This window comes from Ciconia boyciana, chromosome 1 (genome assembly GCF_034638445.1).
Source record: "Ciconia boyciana chromosome 1, ASM3463844v1, whole genome shotgun sequence".
NCBI classification, from domain to species: Eukaryota; Metazoa; Chordata; class Aves; order Ciconiiformes; family Ciconiidae; genus Ciconia; species Ciconia boyciana.
Window position 1 is genome coordinate 189672378 of NC_132934.1, and position 26191 is coordinate 189698568.

At 38.2% G+C, this 26191-nt stretch overlaps 2 long non-coding RNA genes across 9 annotated transcripts in view; one reads left to right on the plus strand and one right to left on the minus strand.

The window, feature by feature from the left end:
* LOC140646397 (uncharacterized) overlaps positions 1–26191 on the minus strand; it is a 79958-nt gene that overhangs the window by 15101 nt on the left and 38666 nt on the right. For 5 of the 7 annotated variants that reach the window (XR_012040428.1, XR_012040426.1, XR_012040429.1 and 2 more), the window contains exons 3-4: positions 16249–16373; positions 6421–6513 (exon numbers count right to left, since the gene is read on the minus strand). This is a non-coding gene — a long non-coding RNA (uncharacterized lncRNA). Of the gene's footprint in view, positions 1–1026; positions 1094–6420; positions 6514–16248; positions 16374–26191 lie in introns of all 7 variants that reach the window. The other 2 variants (XR_012040427.1, XR_012040423.1) reach the window with 1 other exon arrangement.
* The window catches only part of LOC140646396 (uncharacterized), an 87950-nt gene continuing 75559 nt past the window's right edge, over positions 13801–26191 (plus strand). Inside the window, exons 1-6 of one of the 2 annotated variants that reach the window (XR_012040422.1) lie at positions 13801–13912; positions 15177–15296; positions 18498–18572; positions 21205–21275; positions 23984–24211; positions 24326–24407. This is a non-coding gene — a long non-coding RNA (uncharacterized lncRNA). Of the gene's footprint in view, positions 13913–14594; positions 14811–15176; positions 15297–18497; positions 18573–21204; positions 21276–23983; positions 24212–24325; positions 24408–26191 lie in introns of those variants that run through there. The other variant, XR_012040421.1, reaches the window with a different exon arrangement.

A 26191-nucleotide genomic window follows, 5' to 3' on the forward strand; every position in this document is an offset into this window, starting at 1 on the left:
ACACACACATTAAGTGTCCTTGTGCTGAAATTTGTACTGTGGCACAACCATTTACATGGCTGGGTGCATACATTTCAATATAATGAGAGATTCTGCATTGCTAGAATAAGAATTCTTGAGTGCTTTTCAAGAACCGTGACATCACCATTTGCATTACAGGTTATTATTTACAAGCATTCAGGATGTTCTGTAAATCTATAATGAACATTGCAACTGTGAAAACTGTGATTTGTTATGTAATGCACTGTTATATAAATTGTACACAATATACACAGATGATCTCTCCTCCTCAGTTAAATATTAAATACAGCACCGGATTGCTCATCTTTCTTCAACTATTTTTTTACATTCAATATATTTTCCTTGATAAAATTATAGACACAAAGTACCTGTCTGTACCTGTCTGATGCCTTATCCTGTTTGTGGTGTGGTTTGTTGGTTTTTGTTTGTTTGGTTTGGTTTTTTGTTTTTTTTAAATGAAATTAATTATTTATACCATCTTACTAATTTGCATAACTTTGCAGTATTTTGTAAGAAATTTGTAAGAATATTTTTTACTCACCATATATTCCATTTTCCTTGATACTTAACAAAAGGTATATAAGTTTCAGTGCAATGTTACCTTACCTCCCAAACCCCAGTATCTTTCAGACAAAGGGCTCAATGTAGCACGAGAGCAAATTAAAAACAAACAAACAAAAAATACCACTGAATAAGTGATGCCTTTTTGACAGTGGCAAGAGTGAGTGAGGCAAGACACTGTGGAGGATGTTTCTTAACTTCTAATTCAGCTAAGAACTGGCTTAACTTCCACCTCATTCAGTGGAGCACTCAAGGATATGAAAAGCAAGTTAAATACACGATTTAGAGGGTAATCACAAAGACCAGCTTTTGCCTGGGGGAGACCCTGGGAAAATCTCCATAGGCTCCCTCTTTTTCGACACAGGGCCACAGGCACCGGTAACTCTTCTGGGGTAAGCTGCTACTTTGAATTGCCCTCTAGTGTTAGCCTTCATGAATTCCTACCTCAATGACAAATTCTGTTCAGGTTTTTACACATGGAAAGTGGGTCAGCAACATAAGTTATATTAATCTAAAAATAAAACAAACAAAAAATTTGAACAGCATCTTGAATTACCATTTTCAGGTCAGAAGACTGTGAGGTTGACAAATTAAGTATTACACAACAAAAATGCAAGAAGAAATCTGTATATCTAAATAGGGGAAAAAAAATCAAGGACAATAAATTTAAGAGGTAACTTACAAACATTCTTGTATTTTACATTCTGTTAGTTTCTTATGCAGTTTCAGAAAAATATCAGTTTCTGAAACAAACACTCAGTATTTACAGCCAAATTCACTGTAATTACAGTGACATAGCTGGGATCAAAACCTTACTGAAAATTGAAGAGTTGCTGGTGTAAAAACAGAACACAGTCTAGCAGTACTAATACCCTGGAAGGAATTATTCCCTCACTGCTAATTCAAGAGTCTCCTAGTTACACTCTAAACCTGGATGCAAAACAGGCACCATGCAAATGAAGATCCAGATTTTAAACCTGGTAATTCCAGAAAGAAAAGTGCAAGCATTTTCCTGTGAGTTTATTTCAAACCATATTTTATCTACTCTTGAATTGATTACAGAAACCATAAATTTAGGACTTAAAGAAGTATGGAGAACATATTAGTAGCACTTGCATATCATACAGGCTATGGATTTCCACATACATAGCATTAAAGATAAGCATATGACCCTTTGTTTAAAAAAATACTCGTCATACAGAACTACAATCCCTAACTAATACTCACTCTGCCTGAGACCTGAAACATATTGTTAGAGTTAGGTGATAAAACAGATGAAGAAAAAATACACATTTGACTGCTGCTTGTATAACTCCTGTGCTTGGAATTAAAAGCATCATTCTCCCTTCTCCTGAGAATCTGGAAAAAAATCTTTTGGTTTTGGGGAACATAGGGACAGGGTAACCAGTACATAACCATTCTTTTTGATAAGGAGGTTTTTTTGCATGTGCAAGATACTGACATAAGTGTGACAGTATCAACAGAGAACTCTGTTCTGCAATAGACTTTTGAATGCATATTTTGATTTAGAGATAGACTTTCTCATAAGAGCCATTACAATGTTTCACAACAGATGGAGCATCCTCCTTTTCTAATTCTTGGTCTTGACTAAAATATGGACTAGCTTGTAACAGGAGAAATCAAAGTGTTTTCAGAATTACTGAAGTGATAACACACTTAAGACCACAGTATCTACCCATTCTACCATGAGAAAATTTTGCTCCAAAAGAATACAGAAATTCTAAAGCAAATGTTTTGATTTATCAGATCCACTGGAAGTCCTGTCTATATCTAAAAGTGACTTATATTATGCTTTATCTATTTTGAAGTTGGGAAGATCATAATCATGTTCATAATCACAATACTTTCAAAATGTTTATGTTAACTTCCATATTAATACTTAAATCCATTTCCTTCTGTGGGGAGAGGAGAAATTAAAAAAAAAAAAAAAAATCACTCTTCGTATCAACTAAGAAGTGGATGGATAAAATCATGCAAATCTTTGCCTGAAGGCTTAAGAAAACCCAATGAAACCCACAAAACAAAAAAACCCACAGGAGTCTCACAGGAAGTAAAAAGCAAGCTCTTAAAATTTAGTGGGTTAATGGAAAGGTGTAAATATTTTAGCAATATTTGCACATTACTAGGATTTTTAAGTACTGCACAAATTAAAAAAATAGATATTGCTGACTTCTTGCTTTGAATAGGTTATTTTAGTATATTTTGCTAAAAACCACTAATTTTCTCAAAATATTGCTGTAAAAATTAGAATAATGTAACAGAAAAAACTTGTTCTCTGAAAAAAAAAAAAATCCTGCCCCCAACAAACTTAGAAAAAAATTTACGGTGAATATCCATGTATTTAAAATAAATTCAAAATTAACAAAGCTAGAAACAGTGGTTTATCCAAATACACTACTCAATTAGCAATTGCATCTTCATACATGTCTTTTTTTCATGCTAGTGTGCAAACAGCAGTCTAAAACAAGGTGGATTAACGAGCCATCAATACAGTAGTTGAACATTTAAGAACTCTGATTACATTTCTCATTCCCTCACCCACAGCTTAAATGTATGGATTTACATAAATTTCTACTTAGGCTTTTCTTGCAATAAATAAATAAATAAATAAATAAATAAATAAATAAAATTAAAAATAAAAAAGGGGCAATGCCTTACTTTCATATATTTACGTTTGAGTGAGAAGAATAAACATTTAAATATCCCAATTAGCATGTTTTAACTATTTTTCCTAAAGAATTTGTATGTAATTTGTTTTTCTTTTCCTATTGCCTTGCAAGACCATTTTATCAACAGACAAGGAAAAATGAGGTGTAAGTATACCAGTCTTAAATCCTTCCTATATACATGTTTCATTAAATGCCTAATCTAATAATAAAAGTTAATGTCTATTTAAATCTAATAGTATACAAAACTCCATTTTAAAACAATGTTAGGGCTGGATCTATTTTAAACTAACAAAATCCAGAAAATTCAGTTGTTTCAGATTTCAAAACTTAGAACAGCCATGCCTAAGATATCATAGGGTTTCAAACAATGGCTGATTTTACATGTGTTGTAATAACTAGGCATGGGTTGCATTTATAGCTACATAAAACTCTTTCAGGAAAATTATTTAAGTTGCCTTTAAAAAGCAAGAGAAGTTCTTAAAGAAAGCACAGATGAGTTGACAAAGTAATCTGCAACAGTTCTTTTAGATGAGCAATAAGCATGCATTGTCAGCTTTCAAATTATGATTCAGTCAACAAGGTCTGTAGAGCCTCAAGTGTATACATATAGTACGAATAGCAAAAGTGGCCATGAAAAGTTACACGAGGAGCACTTCAGCAGAGAAGTCTGTACATTTTTATCTCTTCAGCCTCATTACAATTAGATATTGCAAAACAGTTTACGAAGTCAAGCATACAATTTGCAATAGCCACACCAACTATTTTTAAGGGGCCAGCACTGCAGCCCTTCTTTCAGGCTCAACTTCCAACAAAATAAATGGCAGTTTTGCTAAATAAGAATTGCAATAGCAGAGGCTAAGAATAAGAAAATAAAGCAAACAAACCCCACATCTCTCTTGAAAGTTTCACCGACTCTTTGGGTCATGAAACAGCCATGCTGACTACCAAATAGAAAACAGTTATAGAAAAAAAAAATAATATGGGCCAAATTTCAGCATAAAAATGTTCTAGAGCCAATCAACACTTAGAAAGTGGATTCTAATGATAACTGACAACTGCAGCACTCTTGAAAGATATTTGAGCTTGTAAATGACTAAGACTCAATTACTGCATTACTGCAAAACTCTTCTCCTTGGACTTTATAAAAATTATTTAGACTTGTCTCAAAGTTCAAATACCTTAATATATTTTATTCATTAAAGGAAATAAAGTTTGCATCTAATGAGAACATGATTCTGCAAATCCTTATTCATGGTAGTGAGTCATTAGGACTACTTGTGTATTTAAAATTTTGCAGGATTAGGCCCTAAATTTAAAATCCCTTTGATCTACAGTTGTGAACCAGAAACCATATTTTTTTGCTGAATAAGAATCTATGAGAAATACTCTAAACTTGTGTCAGACCAAGGAACACTCCATCAAACTTTCACCTTTTAAATATGTCACAAGGGAGCCTTAGATACCTTTGCCTTGCAATATAATCCTGATTTTCATTAACAAGAATGTAATTGCTTTTGTACAGAAAAAAAAGAAAAAGAATGAACAAATTCAAAGAAGTGTTCTGTGAAATCCTTATATTCCTAAGAGAACTAGAAGAAAAAAGAAGGGGGGGGAAACCCCAATAGTGCAGTACATTCAGAGCAGAGTTTCTGGACAGACTGAAATATTTATTTATTTGGGAGCATATTAGGCATGTTACCCAAACACTGTTACATCATTAATAAAAATACTTTCACAGTGATTTTTAATCAGAGAAAGAAAGAAAAAATTAAAAATTAATTAATTGCCTACTTAGTAATCACAAACTGCAAAGCTTATATAAAGTTATGTTTCACTTCCTATACTTTCTGTATTCAAAGTTTTGTTTCTCAACTGATAATTTTCCATAGGAGGTCTTAACTACCCTAAAATCATAGTATTATATGAAAAATATATTCAGAACATGTCTGCCTCAAATACTTCTATAGCAGGAGGTGTATTACTGGTGAAAGCCAGCAATTCTTCAGTTACACTAGCCATTAGTCACAACAATGAGGAAATATGAAATTTACACCTCACTGGATTTGCTTGGTATAAATTAGCAGTTACTGGGATAATCTAAAATTTTGTTTTTTAAAACTTCTCTTGTTTTATGGTACAATTACTTCCTACAAAAAAAATGTGCTCTTGAAGACAGACAGATTTGATTAAGGATAAAAACTGGATTCCAGCTGAAAGCTGGAATTGCTAAAGTCACGACATGTTCATAAAATTTGTTGTACTGTAATATATTTTGCTGAAGATAAAGTCTTACAGTTTTTACTACTCCATTTAGTATTTAAACAAATTTACTCAATCCAAGAGCACTTACTATTTTAATTTCCATTGTTTATGTAAATGGTTAGTTAAGATTATTCATATACAAGTAGATAGGTTATGATTACTGTGAATGGATTTCTCAGTTTCAGCCAAATTAGTACTTTTAGTGCAAAGCAGGACTTGCAATATGAGTGTAGCATAGTCCATATTAATTTTTCTTAAATGTTCACTTTTTTACTATATCATATCTATTTATTGACAAACAGATAAAATAAATAACATTTCTGACTATTCTGGTATAAGTGGAGGGCTCTCAAGACCTTTTTTCCTGTTTTCTGCTTCTTTGCTTGTCAGGTAGCTAGTTTTTTAATGCCTTTAAAAACAATTTTGCACAGTACATAGACATTTACTCAGCTAGCTCTCTATTTTATTCTTTAACACACTCTCCCAACAGAAAAATAAAGTTATTTAAAAATAAACACTATATCATCCATACTTTGGTTTTGGATTAGCAACGTTTCAGTTGGAGTAATTCCCAAGACAAGAATATGAAAACAATACTATATGGAGAATTGATATAACTCTAATGATCAAAGCTGTTGCAAACTCAGCTTTTTATACATATTTTCAGCCACTTCATTTGCTTCTGAGCACAGCTTCTGCAAATACTTTTACTTAGTCTTATAATTTTACAGGAGTGTAAAGAAGAATTATTTTAACAAATAAAAAAACCTTGAACAAACCCATCAGAACTGGCCTATTTTGAATAATCTGAATAAGTTATACTACTGTATACATTTTTTAAAATAAAGAACATAAGTAATAAGAGAAACGTTAATATAATATATACCATGCTTATGCTCCATCAAGCTTCCAGAGAGAGTTTTTCAATCACAGGAGTAAGCCGTTCTCCAAAATCAGCTCTCTATTGAAAGGTCGAAACCTGCAATAAAAGTGTCATGTATTATAACATATTTCCAACACCCACAGTTTCATGGTTGATCCCCAAACATAGATGTAGGTCATTGGCTTGACCCTCGCATTGTCTATGTTACAGGAAATCCTAATTTTAAAAATACTTATTTTTTTTTAACCAAACTGACTTGATTAGGAACACCTGTGATATGCCTCTTTATTATCAGAAGCCTCCTGAAACAAATAAGATTAGCATGTTTCTGCTTTCATTCTTCCCACAGCATTTTAAGATGAAAGTAAGAGGAAGAAGGAAAAAAATAAAAAAAGGGGGGGGGGGGGGATTTTCTCCCTGCCCCCTATCTCTCCCTCCAGCCTCAAACAAGCCAACAGGTAACTGTAAACTACTTAATGGATGTGTGATTACTACTGTCATATTTCCTAAAATATGCTATTGACTGTTAAGTATTTAACTTGTAGTGTTTTTCTTTAAGGAGCTTTAATTTTTTTTTGCTCTTCAGCAGTACCATTACTCCCTTTATTAAAAAGTAGCCTACAAATATCAGCTACTTTAAAACATATAATGGAAATATTACAGTCATATAATACACTCCAAGAAATGAAACAAAATTTTAAAACTTAAAAAAAAAAAGCCATGAGAATAATTAGCCATGATCAGGTAAGAACAGAGTATAACTTGATAGAGGTAGTAACTATAGTCAAATATCTACTGGAGGAAACAATGCATTCACACAGCCAAATTATTAAATTTATTTTGACTTTTTCACTGTAGGTACCATGACAAGTCACATCCTATGGCTAATAAATGAGTAGCCGACACCTAGATCGGGTCACCTGTTTACAAATATTTCCATAAATTTGTTCTTTATTCTTTAAGTCTATTCCAGAAAATACTAAAATCCCTCTCACAGCTATGGAAATATAATAAGCACCCTGCTTTAACAAGAAAAAGGAATTTGTCTTTATTTTCATGTATTCCACACATCTTCTATTTCACCTTTTTAAAAAAAAGTTTCTGTTCTTAAACCAGAAATACAAAAGTTCTTCTGAAAATTCCCCCCCCCCCCCTTATATTAAGATTTAACATACTTAAAGATAATATTGCAACTGGACTTACATAAAACCATTTAAAATGAAAATACAAGCTTAAGCCCTATTCGATGTGTAATTATCTTTTTCTCGGACCAAATCTTCAAGTGAATTTTAATTCATGCTAAATAAAATAATTAGTTGCAACTAGATTCAATGTTGAAAAGTTTATTAATAATCTATTTACTGTGGATACACTAATTGCAGCGTCTGAAAAACAAACTAAATAGTCACGGGGTGGGGGGGTCCTATTTCTAACAGTGGTTTCCTTTAGACATTAGTAACGATCACTGAAAGTCACTGCTATTTTTCAGGTTTGAGCAATATAACAATATTGTCTTCAGTTTTAGAAGACATCTCAGGAAACTTAACAAAATAAAAGCTAAGTGTACATAATTTACATTTTACACTGTTGTGTGTATGTGGTAACAAATGTGTGTGTGTGAGGTCATCCTTACACACTAGCAACTGTTCATTACCGAGATATGGAAAAGTGTTTAGAATTATATAAAGTTATAAAACTTAGTATTCTCTGTGAAGAGAACCTATTTTTTAAATGATACACTAAGATATTATTAGATCCAAATATTAGAGTAAAAAATTGCCAAACTTTAAGTATTAGCTGCACTAGAGCTCAAGTTCTGCTACCCTCCTCCAACATTCATGCAAGCCTGCTTGAGTTCTCACACAACATACGAAGCTAAGATCAAAACTATTCCTCAATTGTGGTACTATCAACTGCCTAGTGAATAGATGTAGCCCAAAGTTTATTTATTAGAATTGGAGTGTTTTAAAAACTTACAATAAAGGGTTAAAAAAATAATCAGTACATACATTGCCTTACACCCTATTAAACATGGGCAGAAATTTTTATACCTAGCTCATTCTAACCATTTCTGAAATTGTCCAGTATTAAGGTATTTCAAATTGTCCAGAATTAAGGTATTTTTCAATAAGGAGATTCCTTTTGAAACCTAACTTATCTAGCTTGTTATGTATTAACACATCAGTTACCTAAAAATTTTAGGTAATTCCTGACAACAATGCACAAAACAAAAATAAAATTGCAAAGCAACATTTTCACTGAGGAAAAAAAAGTTACCGGAAATCTGTAGCTACACATCTCCACTCTGTCTGATGTCCCCTTCGTATTTGTGGGGCATATCAACTTTTTTTTAATATCTTTAAAATACATTACTAGTTCTATTAAAAAAATAGAAGGCTGTGAGAAGAGTCACATAGGACTACGTACAAGAGTAATTTGGGCAGCCTGTTCAAACAAAATTTTCCAAGTATTACTGATAATAGAAAAGATAATTTTTGAGATTGGGTTCCAGTGTTAGATGTTAAGTGTTTAGAACTTGTAATAATATATATGTTTAAAAAAATAAATGTGGAGAACACTTATTGGTGTACATAAAATTATTTTTAGTTTTAAAAACTTTATCATAAAAATATTTTCCTGTTTGTACACAAAAGCCTACAATTTCATTCTTTATTTCTATCACAGACAGTCAAAACTAGTCCAAGATGCGCTCTACCTTTGACAGTTTATAATGAATGTAAATTACTGGAATGACTTGCAATGGGCCTTTGGGTGTGGGTGGATGACTGTATCTACAAAACAGAATACCTGCAGCATATTCGTAGAATATACTGATAAGCTTCTCAGTTCTCCCTTATATATTCAGTGGTTAATTGCTTCCCAATGCAAATAACAAAAACCAGTAAGGTCCTATAAAAGAAATGCTAACTGTTACGTGGCTACTTTTTATGTAAAGAAAGGTCGTGTGCTTGTACATATGTAAAAGTGTTACAGAAAAGTGTTGATACACCTGTTGGGATGGCTTTTGACATTCAAGATGGATGAGATGTGCACCTTCCCTACAGTGTTCACAGGCAGGGTGTACATAGACAGGTAATGTGTATGCAGTTCCAGTTGTACTTCACTACAGAATCTGACTTATTAGTCATAAGGATAATTAAGGAAATAAAGACTACAATTTAGCAGCAAAATTCCTTCCATGACATTACATTTTGGATGGAATAACAAGAAGTTCAGAATTCCAGAGGCTAAGCAAAAAAACCCAAACAAACAACCAAACAGAAAAAGAACCCCATGACACCTTGCTATCGTATATGTAGTCTGCCTTTAAAATGTTACTACAATAAGCTTCCTATGTAATACTACACTACCACATGAAAAAGTCACATAGATATATAGTCACACTTTCAAATTACTGTTATTTCTGGAAAATTAAAAATCTCAGAGTTACTCCAAGCTTCAGTAGGTTTATATCTACAAAATGAAAGGGTACCTCTTGGAAACTTTCAGTACAACTTAGTGGGCTTAAAAAAAAAAAAAAAAGGACAACTAAAGCTTATGTGGATGTTAGGAAAACATCAAGAATCAAGATAAAGAATTAGACTGAAAAGAAACAAATTACAAAAAAAGTTTTTTAAAAAAATACACACACTGTGCTACATGGTATACCTAAGCAATATCTATTAAGCATAGAACTTTAACTTTCACTTATCGATATAACATAAATATATATGTTTAGATCTTTAAGTTCATTTGATATTTCCGCCAAATGCAACTTTTCCAGGGCCAAGTAATCCCAGTTAATGTTTGACATTTTAACTAAGGTGAAAAATGCAAGCAGTTCTACAAGGGTCTATTTAAACCACATGATTTTTTTCCCCCAAATATCTCAAAATAAGGAGTACATCAAATATAAGAAAGGAAAACCTACTTAACATACACTATATATTGATATTAGATTGCTTACTGCTTTCATTTTAGCCACACCCACCTTTATGTAATTGTAAAATGTGGGAATGGTGCAGCTGAGAAATAAAAAAGCTGAAAAGAACAGTTGTTTTATGTAGTCAAATATGTGCTAAGCACAGATTTTAATTAAAATGAAAAATAGATATAAATTGCATGCTATTGAACATGACTGTCGAACAGTGGGAAAAAATGCATACGCACCTGTACAGTACTGAATTATAGATTTTTTTTTTCTAAATTAGCTATAAGTCAGGACAGTTATTTCCTTGAAAGTGAAAGTCAGTGTCTGTGAGTGCACTTCCACTGTTGAATAGTGTAAATCTCTTCAAATCCTGATATTTCGAAGCATACACAGCTACAATGAAACAGCTTTGTGCACATTCCCATACTAACTGTTAAAAATGTTTCTGAAAACACTCTGAAAGTAATGATGCAAATCTAAAGAAATAAGTGCTAAATTTCAATAGGGTCTTATTCGTATCACAATTTCAGAGATTAAACTGAATTTTCTAGCTATCAGGGCATAAAGGTATAAATTGTGGAGACAAACAAAGCAGCTATTCCCAGGAAAAAAGGACTGAAAAAGTGTAATTTGTGTACTGGATTAAAAGAATCCAGGGAAGCTAAGGATTCGAGGCAAAAAAACCTCCTTGAACTATTGTATTTCTGCGTTATACAGAAAATACCTTGAATCACAATCCAGTTGCCATGCTGGAAACGCTAAGTTTTGCATTTCACTTTAAGACTACACACTCTCAGCCATGTACACAGAAATCTTTTGTACAGCACTTCTGCACCCCAACTCTTCTCTACGTCCCTCCTACGTTCTTCGGTTAACTCGTTATTTTCGGTGGCGAGGGTGCTAAGCGTCAGGCGGCCGGTTTTGGCTTTGAACGCCGCGGAGGGATGTGCGGGGGGGTGGGGGGGGGGGTGGGGGGAGAGGGGGGAGAGGAGCGGGGAAAGGCTGTGACCCGGTCCAACCTCCCAGCCCCAGCACCGCGTCCCCGCAGCCAGCCAGGGGGGGCAGCAGCCGGTCCAGTCTCTGCAGAACGGGCGCCTTAACGGGGGCCCGACGCTGCCTTCGCTGCGCATCCTGCGCGCCCGCCAGCTCGACGGCAGCCCCGAGCGCCCGCCGATCACACGGCATCGGGGAAAATATCCACACGCCTTCCTGCCTCCGGAAAAAAAAAACAAAAAACAAAAACCCAAAAAAACACCAACCAAAAAAAAAAAGGTCGGGCGGCCGAAAGTGAAGAGGGAAGTAGGAAGAGGAGTAAAAAGTAACGCTAGAAATTGTAGCCGGGAAGGAGCCCGCTGGCCTGCCAGCGCCTGAGCTTACCGCGCTGCTGCGGAGCTGCCTACCCCGCCGCACGGTGCTATCCCCGCCTGCGCTCCCACCGAGGAACGGCCGCGACAAAAAGATGTCTTGTGCCTGCGCGCAACTCCGAAACGCGAGCGCCCACGCCAAACCCAGCCCCGAGAGGGTTAAACGGCGTCGTGGAGGAAAAGGCACCGTGTCACATATTCTGTGTGCGCGGCGGGGGAATCGCTCAGCGGAGAGACTGCTAGAGCGATTTCGGCGCCTATCACAATAAGCACGATCGCGCTTATACAGCTACGAGAGACCGAGAGCTGCTGGCCACCGAGAAATGACATAGAAACAGCCACCAAAAAATAGCTAAGCCAATGACAAATAGCGACCCGGGTGACAGAGAATTTTGTAGGCGGAGAAGAGGAGGTGAATGGCCAGCTCTGATCACAGTATTAGGTTGGCTATCTATGGGGAGGGTATTTACTCGGTTTTGGGGTGTGTGGGAGGAGAGGAAAAACACCTACAAATAGCTGGCACGATTCAAATGGCCTCGGATTATGTTTCCCCCCTCTAGTTCAGGAAGGAAACTCGCGTTTTAACGCTAAGAGGGGAAAAAAATATAGCCCTGTGCAATACGCGATGAACAGCATTTTGGTCCTTCGTTAATACCCAAAGGGACAGAGATGATAAATGTGATAGCATGTGGCAGCATAACCGTCACCCAGGTTTCTGCTAAAGGCGGCTCCGATATCGTGACACGGGAAATTAAGTGCTTAAGTGGGAGGTGGAGAAAGCGCTTAAACAGAGAAGTTAATCTGCTAACATGGAAAGGAAACAAGCGGAGAAAAAAAGCGAAGGTTGTCCTCTTATTTGGGGGGGGGGGGAAGGGAGGGAGAAGAGAAAGAGCGAAGGGGCATTAATCCGGGTTACGAAAACACGGGGAGAGAAGAAGGAGGAGGCGGGGGGGGGCGAGAAAGGGAGATGTGCATCTAAGTAGAGAAGTCATCCTGGCTGCTGCTGCAGAGCCGGGAAGCAGGAGCCGCCGTGTCCCGAGCGCTGCCCCGAAATTTCCACGGCGGAGAGGCGGGGGAGAAGGCGGGAGGGAAGGATCCGCGGGGGGGTGGGGGTGGTAAGGAGCGGGGGGAGATCAGAGGAAAGCCTGTCATGTCATGTCACGGGAGAGCGGGGCGCACACCGGGACCGCGGCGCGACCCTCCGCTCCGGCTGTCCCGCGCCTCCCGCCCGTCCCGAGCTCCCCCGCCCGCCCCCGCGCCGCTCTCCCCCGGGGCGGGCCGCCGGGGGTGGGAAGCGGGGCTCCCGGGATCCCCGCCTGGGCGAGATGCTGCCCGCCGCCGCCTCGGGGAAGCGGGGTTACCTGCCGGAGGAGGCAGCCGCTCCCGCCCGCTCCCACCCTCTGAGGCTGAGGGAAGCGAGTGACAGATCCGCCCAGGAGCCAGCGGCGAGACCTGCCGCCGCCTCCGGGAGCCTCCCGCCCGCTGCCCGCCGGGCTCCTGAGGCTACTTTTCCCGGCGGCGGGCGGCGACGGGGCACAGGTTGCCCCCGTTTTCCGAAGACGGGCTTCCCTCGCCCGCCCGCCCAGTTCCCTCTGCCCCAGCCGCGCCCGGTCCCTCCGGCTCTTACCGCCTATGCCTGTGGCGGCACCCGCTCCGAAGCCCGGCGGTGGTAGTGGCGGCGAGGGAGAGAGGAGGGGGGGCGGAGGGGGAGGGAGGTGACTTTTGGCGGCAGCCGGCGCGGCGGCGGGCGGCCCCGCGAGCCGCGGCTCCCCCGCGGCAGCGATGCGATCGGGCATCACTCGAAAATGGCGCCGAAAGAGCAGGGCTCTTCATTCAAATTCGTTAGAGCCAGCCCCGCTGCCCTGGGGCATGCCGGGAAGGGGGGGGGGGCGCGCGGGGGGAGAGCCGCTCGGGCTGAGGCAGCGCTACGGACACGGCGCTCGCTGTCAATGCCGCCCCTCCCCCCCCTCCCGCTCGCAGCCAGCGCGCGCTCCACGCCCTCCCCGCTAGCGCGCGCTCCCGCGCTACCAACCCAACCGCCACTAATGGGGGGAGGAGGAGTAGGGGGAGAGGGAGGGGGAGAGAGAGAGAAATGTCACCCGGAGTCCCGGCCCGTGGGGAGAGGTGGCGCGTTAGAGATGTGTGTGGGAGAGAGAGAGAGGGGGAGCGAGACCTCCGCCGGCCCCGCGGACTTGTCAAGGTAAAGGCGCCGGGGGCAGCGCGTTTTGGGAAGGTAGGGAGAGGAAGCCGGCGGGGGAGGGGACGTGCGCCAGAGAACCTGAGGAAAATATGAAGAGCGCCTCCCCCCCCGCGCCTCCGAGGACCCCCGCGGCTCCCGCAGCGCTCAGGTTGCAGCCCCCCCAGCCGCGCACCCCGCCGAAGCTGGAGGGTTTGAAGCGCTCGGCGCTTGCCCACATCGCGCGGAGGCAGCCCGCCGGCCCGATCCCGCCCTGGCAGCCGCCGCTCCCCTCCCGCCGCCTCACGCGCTCCGCCGCACCGGCTCCGCGGCAGCGGCCCGGCTCCCGCCCGCCGCGGCGGCAGCGGCCCGGCGACCCCCCCCCCCCCCAAACCACCACCCCTCCCCGCCCCCGCCCGGGCTTGCGAACAGCCTCTGGCGGAGCGAAGCTGAGCGGTGGTGTGTGGGCGCATCTCAGGGCAGATTGGGCCCGGAGTGCCGTACACTGGTCATTTGAAAAAAAATATCTCTCCGAGGAACTTGACGGAGCGAGGTTCAACTCTGAGAGCACTCCCGCCTCGGCCGCTCGCAATGCTCAGGGGAAAACGTGAACTTTCATTTTCACGCCGCACCCCCCCCCCTCCGCCCCGCGTTGCGACTGATCATAAGGTACCTGATAGTTGGGTTAGTGCTCCTATCCCCATTTCACAGATGGGGAAACCGAGATGGAGGTTGCGAGCTGCTTAAAGCCACGGAGGGAAGGCAGGCAGGCTACAGTGCCGCCCGAACACTAGTCTGCACTTGACTTTTGACTGCTGAAGGATTCTTTCCTGTGAGCTCTCCTCGGGCTGTGCTGACCCCCTGCCTTTGTAGAGAGACCCAACGCATCACTGCGAGCCGCTCCTCAGGATTTTTGACTTCAGTGGGTTTTTTTTATCTGATACGCTTTTAAAAAGGGAAAGGAAAGCAGTCAAAATCAGAGGCCTCAGACCTGCAGGCTGTTGTTCCCATGACTTTGGGGAAGATTTCAAAAGTACATAATGAGAGTTTGGGAGCTCTGTTCCCACTGACTTGCAAAATCTTCCCTTCACGTCTGTGAGCTAGTCCTCTTGAACTCGGACTACTTGCAGACGAACGTTAGCAGGCTCAGGGCCTAATGCTTCTTATGATTCCACTGCTCCCTTCTAGAGCTGCACTGACAAAAATATAAGCAGAACAAGTTTTGAAGGGAGAGGTAATTTCTCTCTCTCTCTCTCCTTCTTTTTTTTTTTTTAACCAACTGACACAGTTGAAAACAGCAAGCTTTTGGGCTCAAAAAGCTTAGACCATCATGGCTACGAAAACTACTGCTACTCAGAAAATATGTAATTCTGGAGCTCCTTAGTGAAAAAGTAGTGCAAGGCAACATGTAAGTAATCACATAGCTAATATTATGCATTTATGTTATTATATTTTCCTTGGATTTGAAGTTTGGTATTGCTAAAGAAACTGATTACTAATTTTTTAAACCAAGTTCTCACTGAAAATTAGCCAGATGAAAAAACTTCAGTTCGTAAAACCTTTCTGTTAAAAAGGAGGAAATATAAATGACTTTAAGTGTATTTACATTTTTGCTCTTATTTTATTAAAATTACTGTGAGTGAAATTTTCAAAAAGTGTGCCTTTCAACTGAAAAGAATAATAGTAAATGTCTTCTAATTTTTTTCTCTGAAGGTTATGTGCCTGTGAAAAGAGGACTTTGCAGTAGAAATAGCAATGAAAACAGTAAAGAAAAATATAAAATTATGACGTTGCTGATACCACTTCTCTGTACTTAGACTGTGTATAGTTTTGCCCTAAAATAATTCTAGTTATTATTTTTCACCCATTTTTCCAACTGTAATACAAGAATAAGATATAGAAGATAGTACATCATTCTGTTTAATAGGACATGATATTCTCTTATATGAATCACACTATTGTCCTTTCAGATGTCATTCCTAAAGTTTCATTAAGATTTTTAATGAAAGTGAAATTTTTACATCCCCTAATATCTAATACTTGCTCTCGGATTCCATACTTAATGCACGTAGGCCCCGATCCTGTACAGACTGAAACGTATATTATGTGTAAGCACACTGAGTAGTTCTCTTCATTATTATGCTCTTGTATTTCGGACTGAAGGAGCTAATAGTGATACTACACAATCATTATTCTCAGTATTACTTAGGACTGCATGAAACATAAACCTCATGTAATAGTCTTGATTTACATCTTCCATTCATATCTCTTAAGTTAAATAACGCACAATTATAATAATTTAAGGATCAGAATGGGTAAATATTTAACTGAGTATCAGAACAAGTGAGAAAGGCACTTGCCATAGTCTAAAAATCCATGTAATACGAGGTGGGTATTGCATTCTCTGGCTGTAGCATCTGGGAGAGGATCATCAGTTTGTTTCCTCAGTGACTAGTGAAGCCAAAAAGTCACAGCAGGAACACAGCTGAGGACAGAAGGGAGAGAAAGGGATTTTGAGCCTCACCAAAAGTGATGGCAATTCTTTAGATCAAATTTCCATTCCAAACAACCTGGGCTCATCAGAATTGTGGAAGTCTTATCTGCTATGGTAGCAAATATGAGGTTAAGCTGCAGTTTCTGTAATGGACTCCTTTCCTCATAGAGTTCTCATTACAGCACTACCTGAACACTTCTAGGAGTGCCTGTCCTCTGTTATAGATTCCTCTCCTCAGAGAGTGTCCATTATATTGTCAGAGAATCTCCTTGTACTGTAATAAGTGACATGACCAGCATTTGTCATATTATCTGTTCTGTTGTTGCCAGGGGAAGGAGCATGTGCAGTTTAATGTTTCCAGTTTATTTTATCTGTCTTTTCTTCCATATATGTGTTATGTATTTATGTTAGTGAGGCAAGGTCAAAGTAATGTGTTTTGTTCTTCAAGCAAAATGCAGTTAGGTTTCTGATGGCTCCTAGGCACATTCATTCCATAGACTTGCACCAGCCCCGAGAAAGTTCTGTCTCTAGAAATGATAGATTTTTCCCCCTTGTTGCACAGGTTCTCTTATGTCAGAAGGGGGAAACTCTTGACAAGAGACCTAGTAGGCATTTCTTTAGGAATCCTGGATTTAGGCCCTGGAGGATCTTGAGACCCTGAATTTGTAATCTAAAATTCTAGACAAAATGAGTATAGAGTGGAAGAGAGGGACTTATAATAACCCACACTGCTGAGATGACATCCCCCCAGCTTCCTGTACTTGGAGTTTCCTATATGCAGCAGGCTTCATGCTTGGATATACTGAATTGCCTAGGTCAGTTGAGAGGTGGCAAAACCAAAGCAAGGTACTTATCTGCCAAAATGCACGGAAGCTCATAGCTAGTCAGGGATGATTAGAAAGCTGGAGGCTGTCTTCTGACTCAGGCACACATTACTTTACAAATTACCTTGCTATGTGTTTCTAAGATTTATTTTACAACTATGAGGATTAGAGGAATTTGTTGTAATGAAAACTGGCATTGTGTCATTACCATGTAACTTTTTAGTTAGATTCTTTGGCTTGCCTGGGTACTTGCATGTTACTCCATTACCTTCATCTGGTCCAGTTCCTAGGTAAGTTAGACCAGTTGGAGGGCATCAAGGTACACCCACATGTAATAATTACAGTAATCTTTTCATTAATTGCACATCTACATATTATTTTGCTATTCTGTGTTTGTATGGCTTATGGACATACAGCCAGTGGGAATTCCAAAATTTTTGCTATTTGTTTTTCTAATTTGAGCCCTGCCTTGCCCCTGACGTTCATCCAGCCTTCTAGATCCCTGTTACAGATTCATCTAAACCTCCCTTCAGACCTCTTCTGTAAATTTGATATCAGTTGAAGTTTAAAGTTTCAGTTTAATAACCTAGTAACTGTAGTTGAACGTCCTCTTTCATGTATGGGTTTTCTACTTCCTTCTGTAGCCATTCAGTCTCTGATTTACCCAGACAAATACAGGATTTGGAATTCATTACTTTTGCAATTTCAGTCTGCTAGCAATGACAGAGGTTGTAATCTATAAAGGACTGAAGTGGACAGCATTTACTATTGTACAGTGAAAACAGAGTTCTGAATTTGCCAGTATAGACCTGATCTAGGGATGCTTCTGAAAGCAGTAAGGACTGCAAGAAGTATGTGCTGGCTTTGGGCTTGCATCTACTTTATTAGATTTCCTATAAACTTCCAGTTGAAAAAAAAACCCTAGCATTTTTTTTTACTGATTTTTCAATAGCCAACTTTCAATTTAATTTTTTTTTTCAGCCTCTAAAATGCTCAACGCAGCATAAAGACTAATGGTGTAGTTGAAAGGCTGGATTTACTATATTTCATTCAGATCTTATAATATTGACTCTAACATAGCTATAGGCCTGACTCGTAATAATGAACATATCCCTGAGGATTTAAGAAAGATTTGTTATTAAACTTAGGTTCTGTGGTAAAGTTTTGTTAAAATGGCCTAACTGTAACTTCTAAATGTTTTAATATTTTTGTGGATTTAATGGTTGTGAAAAGTGCTGGCTTGGTATCTGTGAAAAATGAAGCCCATTCTTTATTCATGAATTAATTACAGCAGAGCAGTTGCCAAGTGATCTTCTCCACAGCACCCGTGAACTTCAGCCTTGAACTGAAGAGGACTCATCAAATGGTGAGAAAATAGTGTGGTTGTCCTGACTATTGACTTATTGAAGGGATGCTCTATTACTTTTTTTCTTCCTAGCATTGATTCTGTTATTTAATAGGTATTGAAGTTAGATTTTTGTAGGGTAATTGGTGGGACCATAACCTAATTGCTCCCCCTCCCCCAGTGTTTCAGCTCTTAATTTCTCAAGCTTTGCTATCTTCTTAGCTGTCCTTGACTTTTCAAAAATAATTGTTAGTGATACACTGAATTCATTAGCTAATTTCTTTATTACTTGCTTTAGCCTTAGTCCTGTGCATGTGCTTAACTCTGTTCACAGGAGTAGTTTTATCAGTAGCACTGCTTAGAAGAGTGAAGTTCAGATACGTGGAATTGTTTGAAAGATTGAAGCTTAAACCTTGCAGATACATATGCCTGCATTTAAATGAAATGCTACTGAAATGAATGCAGGAGTGAGGGATCTGGAAATGCTTTAGCTAGTACTAATTTGTTTGCTTTTATGCTGTTCAATTTATTTCTTTTAAGACAGCTTGATGTAAGTTGTTCATTTGCTTCTCTAGTTTCCCAATTTTTGGGAAATTTTGAAATCTGAGCTTCAAAACATTTATAAAATTTTAGTAATGCTCATAATTCTCCTGAGAAGAATAAAACATTAATTTATTTAACCATTTTATGAAAAGGTGACTGAATCTATAGAGGAATTAATTCTCTCTCTAACTCACTGCCTTAATCAGGTCTTTAATGTTACTTTAGCACCCTACCTTCATTAAGTAATGATTCTTGTACGTATGGATTTATTAAGCGTACATCTTAAAAACAGAGAGCTTCCTTTTTTACAGCTATAGATAAAGGATGGAATATTGGTAGCAGAGGGTTGTGTGTGTAAGAATATAGTTGTTGAGTGTTGACATTGGCTTCCTGGTCGTTTAGATAGGTGACAGTTTAAAATAATGGTGCACAGAATGATCTGTAGTTCAGGAGACAGATCACAATGACCAGAAGTTCACAGGATGCTGAGAGGTGCCCCAGACCTTTTTTGGTGTCTCAAAAAGTGGCTCAATTTCTGTTTTCCTTTAGTAACTGTATTGTAGAGTAAGGAGTGAAAGGGACAGAACCCTACTAGCGTCATGATTTCCACGTTTTCTCCTATCTCTATGGTTGTTACCATAGAGATTGGAATACGGGATATTAACCCTCTCCCAGCTATTTACCAAATTGGGTTTGGAAGTGCAAGTGTGTTTAAATAAGCAGGAGAGATGGTGAGCCCTTTATGCCAATAACGAACTACACCCTGTGTTAAGAATTACTTTAGTACTGTTATCAACCACTGAACTAATTTAACCTTTGCCAGGGTTATTTACCATTTCGTGTATTAAAAATAAGATTTAATACTTTAGCCAGAAAGAAGCAGTATTTTTCAGGCAGAGTGCATTGACATATAACCCAGAGGACATTTATTTTTAATACAGATTCAACAATCTGTTTCTTTTGTCTTTCTCAGCTACTTTTTCTTTAGTTTTCTTTTTGAGACCTGATTCTTGAATTAACTTTAAGCACTTAATTATTTACATTCTGCTTCATCAAACAATTAATGTTGTACTTAAGGCACAATACTCACATGAATATGGCTTTTGAGAGAAGAGTTTGAATCCACATTAGTCCCTTGCATCTTGTACTTGACTTTGCCTATCTGATAACCAATAGGCTGGATCCAGCCTAGCGCCAAAGTGTGAGTCTGCACGTTGGCAGGGTAAGGAGTTGGGGCTCAGATTTGAATGCGTGCTTGATACTACAGACATAGTGAATGATTACAAGATTATTTAAATTTATTTTAAAATTTAAGCACTTCTTTAGTTGTTTAGCTGAGCAGACTTTAGATACTCCATATGCTTAAAGTTAAATGGTTCAAGTTAAGTGGCTTAAAGGTTTTCCTAAAACATTTTTGGAATTGACATAATTCTTTTACTTCACAGAAGAAGAGATAGGCCAATGTCAAACAGTTTTGAAAAGCCCATTCGCATTGCTCTACTAAGAAGATAATTTTGTTTCCTTTATTCCATCCCCTTTTTGGTTAAATCACTTTCACTTCCCTGACTCTTCTTATAGCCATTGTTTCCTGCTAACCTGTCCTCTAATGACCAGTTTTCTATTAACTTTTCCACACTGACTATTCTTTGTCTCTCTTCTTTTTACTGGAGTTTTGGAGAGGTCATTATACTTTTTCAGTTTCTTTCCTTCTTTCATCAGTTCCTGGAATCCAACAACAAATAAAACCCTCTGATTTCAACTATGCCATTTTGGCGAGAAACACACGAGTCAAAATTTAGTGCTAGGTCAATAGAAAGGGTAAGGAGAACACTGTGGATACCATTTATAAAAAAGGGAACTGGTACTTGCATGTTATGAAAAACTATTCCCTAAATTGGGATATCAGGATCTAGATTCAGGCAGTAGCATCAGGATTTTAAGGTGATTCTTTAAAAATCCCTATGCTTATTCTAAAAAAAAAAAAAAAACCAACAAAAAACAAACCCAACCAAAAACCCCACAAAAGAAAAGTCCAGGTATACCGAATAGATTCATTAGACTTAATGTCACTGTTCTTTATTCAGCTATGTATCACTGAACTTCTCTTAAGCCTTAGGAGAGACAGCATGGAATTGGACAAGAAGCAGGGATCTCCATGAAGGGCAGTCAACTACAGTCTTGGTAAGTTCAAAAAATATATATAAAATTTTATTTCTGTTAAATTTTCACCTTTATGAAGCGACATATATTTAGGAACCCTGTTCACAGTGGCAAAACAAAGCCAGTTTTATTGAAACAATCTCTACATTCTCTGGATTCATTTATGCTATCACCACGTAAAAATCTGTGTTCTGTTATAGCTGAGTTTGTGGTGTAACTCCTGAATGAAAACAATAAGTGACATAAAAATTCATTAGTTATTTTCACAGTGATTATGCTACAGTGTTTTCATGCCCAGTTTCTGAACAAAACAAGATATATAGGATTGTGTTTTCTCCTAATAACTTTTGAATCCACCGCTTAATTCATCTGCATTTGATATAGAGAAAGAGGTCACAAAGTCAAGTTTCTACAATCTGAGTGAAATTTAGCAGCTGGGAGTAGAGAAAGGACTCAAATTAGTGCCCCCAGGGGTAGAAAAAGCTGCAGCGTGGACTCAGAAATTTTCTGTTCTGTTCAACCTGTTGACTTGCCAGTCAGCCTGCTTGGTTGGTCTGCCAGTCAGCGCATGTGTAGCTCAGACCTAGTCACAATGTGAGCTGCTTCTTGTTCTCCTAGAAGTCAGAAGCTGGTGTTTTCTGCAGGAATTTAGGGAAGTCTGTTTAGAAGGGAATGGGAGACCAGGGTAGTGTCAGCCTGAGATTACTGCACAAGTGTGTTGGTGGCATGTAGAAGCACGCTGATAGGTAACTAGACTTCATTACTTCTGCTAGTCATGAAAAAAAATTGCTTTTGCCAGGGCCTTCTAGTCTCCCAAACCACTTGTGAATCATTCCATTTTATGGTAGTTTCTATACCTGGATTAGATGCATGTTTTTCCTGTCCACTTCAGAGAAGGGAACTGTTGAGACAGCTTCAGTATTTCATTTCTTTGACTGTTTGGATGTCAGCTCCGAGCTATTCCTTAGGCTGTCAAAATTGTAAAACTGTGTTTTCAGCTCTCCCCAGAAACTGACTGTAATTTAGACTCCAGCTATGTGTCCCTGACCCATCCTACAACCTATACTCTTGAAGCAGTGCAGGAAACATGCATTATATTCCAATTAGCTTCCTCTGTGAACAAAGATGTGGAGCTAGGCACAGGGACAGAAAACAGTATTAGGATCTGGCTGCATCAAGTTATCACATGGCATTGCAACTTGGGAAATGCTAAATCCATAGCTTCTCAGTCAGTGAGAAATGGACAGATTACAGTTGCCAGAGGTACTGGTTCACTCACTTTGCAAGCTCAGGTAGGCAGCACTAACTTGGCAGATGTCTGATATTTTTAAATTTTCTGCATAACATTAGACAGGGGTCAAGATATCTTATAACACTTTTTAAACAGAACTTAGCACTGTTCTTTAGAAACAGTTGAATTTCCCAGAATAACAGAAGCTTACGAGTCATGCATATGAAACATAAAATTTAAAAGCAGTAACATGAGAAGAAACACTTCCAATTCAATATTGTAAGACAACTGCCTTGAAATTTGTCATAAGTCTGAAATGTGTATTTTAAATGTTTTTGTTTGTCCTCCTGCCCAGTTGAAAACCATCAACCTGGCAGCAAGGAACAAAAAACTGTGATACTCTTCTCCATTTTCTGCTTATTTTCATGTCTGCTGTTTCATGAAATCAAAGCCAGTAAAAGAACAACTGGTCATTAAAAAAAAAAAAAAAAAAAAAGAAGGCTGCATTCCATTTATATGGAACTTCTGTTAGATTCGCAAATCCTTTCATTTGGTCCCAGCTTTTTTTTAGAAAAATATTGTTGTTTCCCTAATGCTGTCTGTATTAGAGGAATGAAGAAATGTCTTAAATGTTTTCTGTATGTTTCTAGGATCTGGTAGTTTCTCTTATAACCTTTATCACCAGTACTCTTGCATAGTGTCACCAGTTAAATATTATTTCATGGAACCTATGGCTGTAGGTTTATAATATATAAAAACCTTGTAACTTACAGTATTTTCCTTTTAAAGATCAACGTAGATCTGTTTTTAATAAGAACAGTAAGGTCAAATCATGAATGTTAAGTTTTGTGTGAACAGCAAAGTGGTGGTATATTCTTGTTTAATATTATGCGTGTGCTTCCTGTGTTTTAAAAGGTGTTCACTAAGAGCTTAAACTTAGCAAATAATTAATTATAGTTGATTTTCATAGGGATTTTTTGTTTAAAAAAGCTGACACTTTTTAGTCTAAAAATTATTAATACTAAACTACTTTTTATCATGTATTTTTAAAGACCTTGGTCTTGGATGCTGCTGTATATGGTCAGATACTTTCACGATCATGAAGACCTCAATAAATTCACAGGCCTGTGCTGTGTCCCCAAAATGGGTGTTGTGGGACAGATTTTATTTAAGAAGGTTTAAGCACTAAAAAGCGACTTGCATCATAGACCAAATAAACTAGGATAATTAATTTTTAGAAAATAATAATTAAAAATTTATATTTCAAGTACATATCAGTAAAAGCTCCCATAATGTGCTGTCACTATGTGTGAAATCCATAAGCAATTTTAAGCCAACATTCTTTAAAGAAGGAGCTAAAAATTCCTATAAATAATATGCAACTTAAAGATGTATGGAACTTCTTTATTATGTGCTAAATGCTATAATAAAACAGGCTATCAGTAGGTTTTGCTGCATGTTACTAATTTTATTTTTTTTTATCCCGATATTTTTGCAGGTGTGTGGAGGAACAGGTCCTTGTTCTCGCTGTTGTTACTCCCACATAGGCGGACTCTGTAATTGATTATGTGTGGGTAGGGCCCTATTGAAATTAAGGAGATTCTGCAATAGTGCAGGGTTCTTTTTGTGAAAGTTCAGTTGCAAGATCAGGACCCTACTGTGACTCCTTACTGTGAATTCTGTCAGTGTGTCATTGATTGTGCTGGAACCTGCCTTTTGGGATAATGTAAGTCCTGCTTTTCCCCCAAATGTACTTTAGACATGAAATAATCATAAAACATTTCTAATTAGAAAATTAATATCATTTACATGCATTCTTTTAATTATGTTTTTTTGGCAGTACCAAATAATATATTCCTCAAAACTTCTTAATGGCACTGAGGCTTTGTGGATAGTTGGTCACATGATGAGAAAATTCAGCTGTAAGTACATTGAAATGATTGATTTTTTTCAATAGTTAGTCTTTACTGATGTTGACAAACTAATAATGATAAAAAGGTGAATCAAGAGGTTTGACTTATGTCAATTGACTTCAGTTCTTTTTAGAAAATATATACAATATATACATTAAGGATTTCATTATTCTTGGGTAGTTCACCACGTGAACTTGGAGTCCTTTTGTACTGCTATTAGGTAGGGAGTTTTAATTTCTTTGTTTTCATTATTTTCGGAGTAGTGTGTCTCTGACTTGCTCTGTATTTTCACCCATAAACTGAATGGAAACTTACAGATCTATACAACTGTTTATACCACCAATATTTGTGTAGATATTACAAACTGATTTACTAACATAATTGTCTTGCTGAGTTGAACATTGAAATGTTAATAAATATACACTTATACTTGTGTCAATGTAACTTGGTTAAATTAAACTAAACTGAGCTCGCATTATGAGTGAATTTGATCATGCATGCTGATTAGCTATAGTCTTAGGCAGGAACTACATATTTTATTGTACCTAAATACTTTGTGCTTAATCAATAATAATTACCCATATCATATGTCAGTGGATTCACCCAAAATAACTATAAATATCTGTGCTTGGATTAAGGAGGAAGTTCTTTTCCTGTAGCTGTGGGTACAGTCATTGCTATGACTCCAATTTTTATATACAAATGAGCAAAAACTACATATAGGTGTTTTCCCTGTACAACAAAAGCGGTATTATAAACTCCATGCCCTTTTTTATGATGCCGTATTTCCTTTCTGGTATTCAAATACAAGAATGTTTTCCATGGGGTCTTAGTATCTGAAAAAGGCAAGAACTGGAAATGTTATCGAATTTGTGAATAATTATTAAGGGGCTGTAAAGGTCTAGAGGAGTTGTATGTAAGGACAATTAGAGATTCTTTCCCATGGAGCAGGGACACAGATAATAACTGGTGAGTAAAGATTAAGGAGGACAGGATTATTTTTTTTGCTTGGCACAAGAGCAACATGAAATGAAAGCAATTTGAAGAAAGAGCAAGAGCAAAGAAGAAATCATAAACTCGGATCAAAAGCAAACTAGAGTCCAATTTAAAAAAAAAAGAAAAAAACCCACCAAACAAACCAAACAAAACCGAAAACCAGAAAATGGATGGCAAAAATATGCCTGAAAAGAGAACTAAATGCATAGCTACTAGTATTTCTCATTGCACTGAATATGTGATAGATTTAAGTTTAAAACTTTCAGTAAGTGTTTTTCTCTAATTTTTTTTTTCTTTCGGAGGGGAGTATATGGGCTTTGAAGAAGACTCAGTGACTAGTTGTGAATTACCTGTATAAACTGGGGATTCAGGATGACAGTTACAACTAAGAACAGAGGACAATGGGTTATGTATACTAAACTACAATTAGTGCTAAGCAAAAGCCTTGATTTCTTGATCAAACACAGAACTTAATGATTTTGAAATGTATCATCTTCAACAGAGCTCAAAACACAATTTCATTATGTTTGTTACAGGATGGGAATTTTCGAATTTCTAGTTTAAAAACTTAACAGTGATTCTTTTGAGATTTTGCAATATAAAATGAAATTGAGATTTTTCAATATGAAATGCAATCTATATTTGAGAACACTGGATGTTTCATTTTGCATAAAAAAATCTTGATCAGCATATTTTGTTTTTAAAATGTTTAGACCTAATTGTTTACTGTTTTCACCTTTTAATCCCATTGGCCATATTTAGTCTTACTTGCACTAAGATGGGTAAAAAAAGAAAAG